This window comes from Phocoena phocoena, chromosome 18 (genome assembly GCF_963924675.1).
Source record: "Phocoena phocoena chromosome 18, mPhoPho1.1, whole genome shotgun sequence".
Lineage (NCBI taxonomy): Eukaryota > Metazoa > Chordata > Mammalia > Artiodactyla > Phocoenidae > Phocoena > Phocoena phocoena.
In genome coordinates this window covers 30,738,204-30,748,472 of record NC_089236.1, presented here as the reverse complement: position 1 = coordinate 30,748,472, position 10,269 = coordinate 30,738,204, and the positions used below count along the sequence as shown (strand labels likewise).

The following is a 10,269-nucleotide window of genomic DNA, read 5'->3' as shown; positions in this document are numbered from 1 at the left end:
AAAACATTTGTTCCTATCTTAGTTCTATATCTTTGTTATTTAGATAGCTAATTAATCAATGAAAGATAAGATAAATATCTTTCAAATACTGGGTTGGCCAAACAAAATTATTTCTATCATTCTTAATGTTAAAACCCCTATTTTAAGATAAAGTACATATAGAAAGTATCTCTAAACTCTCAACTCAAAATTTCTGAATTCCTGAATGCATTATCATAAGCCACACACAAAAGGAGATGGCAAGAAAACCTCTGATTCTAACCTCTAAATAATAGATGATCTAAATAAGAATCCATGATACCCATAGAAACATAACAAGATCAATATGTTGTAATCCATTTACCAAATTGTGAAAAATAAAAATAAACAGATTTATCCATATTTAATAACTGAGTGCAATTTGTTAGTTTCAAGATTTGTCTATTCTGTACTCATATCCATGAAGATCCACTCTAAGGTCCCTGTTGAGAAACTAATCCAAATACTCTCCTGACTGTCTTCGCTTTTTATCCATCTATGGTCTCCAGACCTGCTGATTTGATTAGCAGCCACAACACCTTCTGACTAACCATAAAGAAAGTGAATCAGTTAGAAGTTATTCTGATTAACCAAACAGAGTCAATAACAAGCCAGGACTCACTGATGAATTATTTCCTTTTACTACTTTTTATGATTACAAATTAAGGAGCAGATTTGTCATGAGCTTGGAACCATCTTATTTACTTTTCCTGACATAAGTTCATTCTTTGAACTATATCATGCTACCTTGTGATGTTTGAATCATGATGTTGATCATCAGCTACAAGTGAATGTGGTTCAAGTGTCTAAGAATTTTAGGTCTTAGTTTTATCATGTTAGTAGAACAGACATGAATAATTCTACCCCAATGTCCCTCTCAGCTTTAGATCTCTATGATTTATTTTTTGCTCTTTAAACATGATTTAGTCACAAGAGCTACTCAATAACAAAAAAGAAAGACTTGAAAAAGCTCTAGGCTATATGTTCATTAAATATTAGACAAATAGATGTCTCATTCTTAGTTATTTTAGATAATCCAACTTATTTGACCTAATGATATCACTTTTCCAGAAAATGTATTTAGCCAACTGACTATTTTTCCCATGGTGCTACTTATATATTTTATACCATTAAATTCTTGCAAAGTTTTTCAGCTTTTGTAGATATATTGACACTTTTTTTTAGCACCTGGATGCTGTGCTCTACCCTCCATATATCACGGTGAAGAAAGGGCAATTGACTTTTATGATTATGTGGTCCAGAATTGATTCAAGGTTGAGTATTCTTGCTCTCTTGTCCTGAAATGTTTGAGGAAGAAGAAAACTCTCTAGCAAGCTAAGAAAACAGATAACCTATGAAGGCTTTTACGATCCTATAATTCTATGAATAGCAGACTAGAAATGGGAAACTCTGCCCCAGTGTCACCAGGACACTAAAACAGTAGGTATGATTATTTCAGGAAATCAGGTGGTGGGTTTAAGGTTGAACAGCAATCCTCAGTGTCTTTCACAGGTCTACCTAGGAAACTAAAACTGAAAACAAGGCAGCCAAATAGGTCAAATAAATTAAGCTAAGTCTACAAACAAAGAGTTAGGTTTCCAGTTCAAAGTTAAATCTCATTAGAATAAGTGACCTAGGTGAGAAAACCAAAAGGAAGAAAAGAAAATAACAAAGTAAAATCAATTTAATTTGGAATCATTGTCCTCACCCTTAACCCTAAATAAAAACAATGTGTCAGATATATATTTTATCAGACCTGAGCCAAAAGAGGTGTTTGAAAGTACACCCATATTCTAGCCACAAAACATAGCACTGCTCATATCTACAGTCTGGAGACAGGCTTGTCCCTGGGGAAACTAAATTTACACAGAAACATATTTAGAACTTAATTTTAATACTTTTGATTTTAATACTTTTGACAGAACATTGAAATTTGCAGTACCAATCATTGTATACTTTGTCCATTGGATCTGTGATGATTGAATGATCAAAACTTTTTGAAAAGACCAATTATACTTGAGGATATAATTATAGCAGATAAGTGGAAAAGAAACTTTATGAAGAATGCAAGATCTACCTATTCAGTGTACAGGAAGAAATCAGGAACTTGGGTCAGAAAAGAGTATAAAGGATAATGCATTTGATCTACCTGAAGGACAATGTAATGATTTATCTAATAGCAAAGCAATAATCAACAGTGGGATTCATCAGAAAAAAAAATCAAAGTTCTTCCAGCAAGGTATAGTTCAGAAATAAAGTAGTTTGGAATATTTAAAAACTTCCTTTATGGTTTTCTTCTCTGACATGCCCCTTTATTTATGACTTCATTCAGTTTCTTTCCTACAAATTCCATAGCATCTGGCACCTGCCTTTGATGCAGCAGTAACACCAGGGTTTGTATTTCATGCTAGCTTTGCTGTCTCCTCAAATGAGCTTCAATTTTATATTAGTGCCTTTGCAGCATTTAACACAGACCTATCATATAGCAGTTGCCCAGTAAGCTTTTCAATTAACTGAATTGATTAAACATAATGTTTTCATATTATATTAAAAATTTTTGAAGTAGTAATTAAAAGCAATTCAAAGCAGAGATGTCAAAAATGAGAACATTCCACTAACTATAATTCAAAATTTTTTTGTAAATAAAGAGCAAAGGATATTTACGTCCCTAAAATGAAAGTGATTAACATTCAGTTTTTGGTGTTATTTTACTAACAGACATAAAATTTGTAAGGACTCCATGGACAATTACTTATAGGTAATAGTGGATTAAAGAGTGTTAAAATAGTTGCTTTCTTGTAGGATCTCATCTGTAAGTGGTCCAATAATCTGGGATAAACGATAAGTAGTTTACCAAGATTTGATCAAGAAATAACAATTAGGGCTTCCCTGGTGGCCCAGTGGTTGAGAGTCCGCCTGCCGATGCAGGGGACACAGGTTCGTGCCCCAGTCTGAGAAGATCCCACATGCCGCGGAGCGGCTGGGCCCGTGAGCCATGGCTGCTGAGCCTGCACAAAACAATTAAGGAACACACAGTTTTGAGAGCATTACCCTGCTGTGGCCCCCTTTAACTGGGAAAGCAATAAGGGTATACTTTTCTACTTCACCTTCTGCCCCACCCCCCAAAAGAAAGAAATAACAACTGGAACTATTAATATTTGTAGCATTCTTTGGAGTTGTCTGCATCAGAGGATACTTTGGAATTTTACTATAGGCTTGAGAGTACTTCTTTGATATCAGATATATTTAGAATTACTTTCTGCTTTCACTGCATTGTACATACACCTAAGCTGCAGGAATTTTTACATTATATTTATCTACTTCTTGTGTTTGTCTCTTCTTTTTTTCTTTGTACATTATTTTAATAAAAAACACACTACTGTGTACAAATATACAGATCTCAAGTTGTAACATTCAAATACAGAATGTGATAAAGTAGCTTTGTAAGTTTTCTTCACTGTGACAGATTTTCTCTCACATTTAGATCTTTATGATTATTAAGACATAATGAACAAGAGAAGCAAAGATTTTCCACCCTCATGATTAGTAAATTCCTCTGCAAAGGAATGAAGGTATTGAGTCATTAATAGGGAAACAGCTGGCAAATTAGATGACCCTGCCTACATTGCATTAATGTAAGAGACACAATAAGGGATAAGAAACTGTAGTTAAATGTTAGAAGTATAGGCAATATAGTTTTCTCAGACTTCTACCAATGATTATATACTTGATATATAAACATTCTTAAATGTAAAATAGTTCAGTATGATTGTACCTATATTTGTTCCACAATGACAGTTTGTTTAATGTAATAATCTGATATATATTTTTGAACTGGAGTCATTTACAAAGAAATAGTGAGAAATCCTGAAAAGAAACTATTAGTTCCAAGTCAAATTATGTTTAAAGGTTAAGAGATCTACGGAAAACAAAAGTGTGGGTTAGAAACATTGCGTACATGCCAATTTTTATTTCTAAGAGAAATTCTTACACAAATAATCATTGTCTTTGTCTTATAAAACAAAACCAAAAAATCCTAAAGTTAATCCCACAAATCCAAATTATCAAAATTTAGAGTAACAAAGTCAGAGTCAGTCTTGTCATCTGTACGTTAATTTAAAAAATCAAACTGCTTTGAGGAGGGCATGACTTTCAGCCCTTAAATAATGACAACAGTTACACAGCTCTTCTTTTGTTTTTTTTAGAGAAAGATGTATAACCAGGAAACCCAATGGAATACATTACTTCTGAAATTCCATAAAAGCTGTAAGTCAGCCAAGTGTTGATTGTATTCAATGACAGTAAAAGTTTGCACTCTTAATGACAATTGACGGGCTTTGTGCCAATATTCAAACAATACGCTTTTCATTGACTATCAATGCAAAGGCGAAGAAAGGAATACAATATATCATACCCCAGCATAGAGCTACTATATTTGTATAAAAGAATCACTACTTATCTGTTGTTTTAAATGAAGTCCCATCCAGGCATTAAGCTATAATCTAAATGTTTGATAGTGCCTAATCTCAACTTCCAAGATGAACAAAAAGAGTTTATGTGTAAACACTGATTCTCTTTGGCCTCAATGGATACCATTTTCTCTGGGGGCAGTCTTTAGTTGGATCAGGGTCATATTTTAGGTCCAATGAATGTACAAAAGGGTGGTGCTGCTTCAGAATTTCTTGTTTTGATTTCATGATTTTGATGACATATTCAAGGATCTTTCTGGGATACTGCTTACATTTTGTGGCTATATTGACTATGACTTCATCAAACTAGTCTTCAAGGACTTTGATATCAGAATCCATAAAGTAATTGTCTGAAGCTTCTTGCCATGCTTGCCCATTAATGCTGACATTCTCTTGCACAGCTGTTTCAAAAGTCCACTGTGCATCTCGCAACACGGGCTCCCGAGTCTCCTCTGGCAGCGCGTCCCCAGCTTTTGCACTAAGCGGACGCACAGTTCTAGCATTTCTGTCAAGGCCCGCTTCGAGGTGCAGCTCACTCAGAAGTCTTTTCTGGAGGTGGCAAGGACAGAGGCCCCATCGTCTGTCCAGGCCACACTCCCCATGTCCCGCGGAGGAGAAAGGGCCACCTACTCCTATTTGTCTCTTATTTAAAAAAAAAAAAAAAAAAAAATTAGAGCAGTTCTAGTTACAGAGATTCCCCATATACTCCCTGTCCCAAAACATGCATAGCCTCCTCCATTAACAACATCACTCACTAGAATGGTATATTTGATACCAAGGATGAACCTACATTGGCAAATCATTAAGTTTGCTCTTGGTGTTGTACATTCTATGGGTTTGGACAAACGTACATGTATCCACCACTGCAGAGCATATTCACTGTCCTAAAAATCTTCTGTACTCTGCCTATTCATCTTCCCCCTTATGCCACCCTGGCACTATTGATCTTTTTTACTGTTTCCATAGTTTTTCTTTTTCCAGAATATTAAGTATTTGGAATCTTACACCATGTAGTCTTTTCAGATTGGCTTCTTTCACTCATAAAATACATTTAAGATTCCTCCATGTCTTTCCATGGCTTGATAGCTCATTTATTTTTAGTGCTGAATAATATTCCATTGTCTGGGTGTACCACAGTTTATTTCTCCATTCATCTACTGAAGGACATTTTAGTTGCTTCCAAGTTTTGGCAATTATAAATAAAGCTGCTATAAACATCTGTTTACAGATTTTTTTCTGTCCCTGTACCATACCTTGTCCAGAAGTGTATATAAAAGGAATCATATAGCACATGATTCTGCTCTTTGAATCTGGCTTTTTACTAAGCATAACACATTTGAGATTTGCCTGTTGCATGTCGCTAGTTTACTTCTTTTTTAGTGCTGAGTAGTATTTCATTGTATGGGCCAGAGCTTGTTCATCTATTCACCACTGAATGTCAGTTAGGTTGTCTTCAGTGGGAAGATTATTAAACAGCTGATGCAAACAGTTGTGTACAGATTTTTTTGCAAAACCACAAATCTTCATTGCTGTTAGATTGAGATTGCTGGGTCATTTAATAAGCATATGTTTAACTTTGCAAGCAACTGCAAAAATATTTTTCAAAGTGACCTTAGCATATTTTAATCCCATGAGCAAAGGATGAGAGTTATGGTTCCTCTGATCTTGAAAGAACTTGGCATAATAAATCTTTTATAAATTTTAGCCAATCCATAGGTATATAATAGCATCTCATCATAGTTTTAATTTGCATTTTCCCTACTTACTAAAGATGCCATCTTTTCATATGTTTCTTAGCCTTCTGTGTATTTTCTTTAATGAAGGGTTTATTCAAATCTTTAACTGTTTTTAAAGTTGGGTTGATGTTTTATTATTATTGAGTTTCAAAAGCTATTTTTTATTCTAGATACAACTTATTTAACATATATGTATTGGAAATATTTTCTCAAGTCTATGGCTTGTCTTTCATTCTTTCAACAGTGTCTTTTGTAGAACAGAAATTGTTAATTTTGATAAAGTTAAATTGATCATTTAAAAATATATTATGCTGTTGATTTTTACCTAGTTTGTAGCTTTGCTTGATTTAAGATAAAGATTTTCATGCTTAGACATGTATGTTGTATGCAAATTTGAGTGGAAAATCATGCAAATACTCTAATAAGTAACAATATTTTTAAAGCAGTTCAAACAAATAATTATTGAATAGTTAAAAAAGTGTTGCCTTCAAGATTGTTGTGGCTTGTAAAATGTTCTTCAGGGTAAACAGTGTAGTCTCCTCTCTTTTGCTGGGAAGTAAAGACATATAAGTAATATCTACAGCATGCTTGCTTGAAGCAAATGTATTCAAACCTTAATGTTCTTCAAAGCCTCCATTTGTAATTTAAAAAAAAATGTTCTTTGATCATATCCTTTAAAGAGTTATTATTATAAGTGATCCTTCATTTTACTCATTTGTACCAGAGATCATTTTTATTACATCACCTTGAGAATATATATAATTTTTATCATTGGACCATCTGTTTGGGATTATATTAATATATCTCTAAAGTATGCACTGTTAGGCACTTAACATAATCAAGACACTGTATCAAGAAACATACAGGGTCCCTGCAGTTGAACTAGATATAGTGAGGGGATTTTTCAAAGGAACTTGAATTTGGGAAACTAAAACAGCTAGAAATATATTATGAACAAAATGTTTTCAGTGAGAAAGGTGATATAACTAAGAGTAGAGCTCAAAATAAGTAGTGGATTATAATAGTAATATATTCTGTATGAGTAGAAAGAATGAGAGACATTACTCATTAATGTGCTTTGGAATTGAATGTAAATCACTATCAAATTATCAAGTACTTAGACAAGTATATCTTATGATTATCTTTTTGGTGAGCCCATTTCTCAGAAGGAATCATGAATCAAAGAGAAAGAATAAAGGGAAATATAATTTGATTTTTGACTATGCAGTTCAAAAATTAAATACAACTACATAGGTATCATATAGATACTTAGATGAAAGATTGAGAAACCAAAGCAAAGAGGAGCATATGTTTTTTATCACTACAAGATTGAATAATCAGCAGATATAATTCATCAATCATTCTGGGTACAGCAAATCTCCAATTTTTTTAATTTATGTAATAAAATGTAATGTGAATAAAATTATGCTGTATTTGAGTCACATATACTTAATTTATCAAAAAGATTTTTTTCTCCTTACCCCAAGGCTTCAGCAATGCCTGATGAGTTCTTTAAGCTTCTTGTAGAAAGTGCCTTTAAAGTTTTCCTTTCCTGTTGGGCAATCTGTTTTCATCTTTAAAGAATAAATTAATTTAAATGTCTTGAGTCCTGAAATTCTGATTAATAATTTCTGAATAAATTGTGTGCTTAGTAGAATTCAAAGGTATTTTTTTCTTGTAATTAAAATGCAGTTGGTCAGTAGTTATTGAGTTTTGAGAGAGGTAGGAGATATGGGGATATATGCATATGTATAGCTGATTCACTTTGTTATAAAGCAGAAACTAACACATCATTGTAAACCAATTATACTCCAATAAAGGTGTTAAAAAATAATAAGCATATTGGGAGGGATGAGTACAAAGAAAGGACACTACAGAAATTGTCGCATCTCCCCACATGGAACAATATTTCTGTTCCTACATGTCGTTATCTCAGAAGATTTGCCATTCAAGTTTACAGAGAAGTCAAAAAAATTTTTGATACAAATAAATGAAAACCAAAATTGTGGGTTATGCTCTTTTCTGACAGGAACATCTATAACATATGCATTAGTAGGATATGTTTAACAAAGATTATTAAATGTGTACTATGTACATATGTACAAAATACTAAATGAATTTGCTATTAAATTAGTATTTTGGGGGGAACTCCCTGGCAAACAAGTGGTTAGGACTCCACACTTTTATTGCTGAGGGCCCAGGTTTGATCTCTGTTCAGGAACTAAGATCCCACAAGCTGCATAGCATGGCGAGGCCAAGAAAAAATAAATAAATATTTTTAAAACAAAAATTTTTATTTTTTAGGTAAGACTAGGTTGTACTCACTTATTAATGTTTATTGAGTATTTGTACACTTCTCAAGAGACACAGGGAGCACTTTTTTGGTTAACTTTATTCCTACCTTGAGACTTCCCATTTTGGCTGTGATGCATCAGATATTTGAAGAAATGTCCCATTATGGAAAGATGTCCTTAAAATTTGCATAATTGTACTGTGTAAACATTCACAATATTTATAATTATTTTTATTGTGATAATAGCAAAAAATTATAATATGCATATTATTTATGTTTTAGAGTAATAATATTCATATAACTAGATTTGAGTCAATGAAAGATAGGTTGAATCAAAATAAAGCAGCAAAGAATAACAATTTCAATTCCGTATGTCGTTTCTACCACTGTTTAATAATGTATCACTTATTTACCAGGCTGGAAGGGGAAGGAGTGGGAGCTGTAGAACGGTAAGGCTGAGTCACAGTAGAAATCAGAAGTATGTCTTTCTCACAGTCTATCCTATGTAATTTTGAAAACTCTCAGTATTCTCAGTCTTCACTCTTCTTGTCATCCATTGATGACAATGTCAACAGCAGCAAATCAACAGCTGGTGCCCACTGAAGTTATCAGTCCTGATGAAGACTACTAATATCTTTGTCAACAATGTTGGACATGCCAAAGAAGCTAATATTTATACTGGGTGCTGTTTTCTGATGATACTGATGTTGAAAACACTAACCTTCAATGCTGCAGACATTGTCAGAAATACTAACACCATTTTGCTCTCTCAAAGTTGCATAGACTGTGCAATGGCATGTAAAAACAAAGAATTGTTTTCTTGCTCTTTTATTACAGGCTTCTCAGTTTTTTTTTTTTTTTTTTTTGGCTGCACTGCACAGCTTGTGGGATCTTAGATCCCCAACCAGAGATTGAACCTGGGCCCTCGGCAGTGAAAGCTCAGAGTCCTAACTACCAGACTGCCAGGGAATTCCCCAAATTTCTCAATTTAAAATTAATTCATGACTTTAGGAGACTGAAACATTGTCAGACACTGAGTGCTAGGCACTGTGATGCCCTGAGAATTAACACTTCTTTCCAAGTTAGACATTTTTTTTTTAACTACACTTGTGCTCCTGCAGTCTTCTCTAAATGATTTAGCTCTCAAGACCCCTTTATTCCCATATGTAAAAATAATGAGGCTGGGGGTAGGGCAGAAAGACATGCCACTAATCCCTATATTTACCTAGACATACCTAAACTCTGGGAAAAATATACATTAGGATGAACATGAGACCCTGTTACAATGAGTTTTATTTACTTTACAAAATTATTTACAAGGTCTCATAAACATCAAACATTTAATCTATCAAGAAAAACAGCAACATAATCCCATAAATTTAATCTGCAGCCTGTAACTCTTTTTAAAAGAGTTCTTCAGCCAGATGACATAAAGATAGTATGACCACAAGACATCTCAAAATTGAAATTGGAAGGGCCAATGCATGCACTATTGGTAACTTTTCAGACCATCTGGGCTAAATTCTTTATTTTTTATTTATTTATTTATTTTTTTTGTGGTACGCGGTCCTCTCACTGTTGTAGCCTCTCCCATTGCGGAGCACAGGCTCCGGACGCGTAGGCTCAACGGCCATGGCTCACGGGCCTGCCGCTCCACGGCATGTGGGATCTTCCCGGACAGGGGCACGAACCCGCGTCCCCTGCATCGGCAGGAGGACTCTCAACCACTGCGCCACCAGGGAAGCCCTGGGCT

General features: G+C 34.1%; 1 pseudogene; it reads right to left on the bottom strand.

The window, feature by feature from the left end:
- Positions 1-4,571: 4,571 nt before the first annotated feature.
- On the bottom strand, positions 4,572-9,255 carry LOC136137533 (kinetochore-associated protein NSL1 homolog pseudogene; annotated as a pseudogene).
- Positions 9,256-10,269: the final 1,014 nt, after the last annotated feature.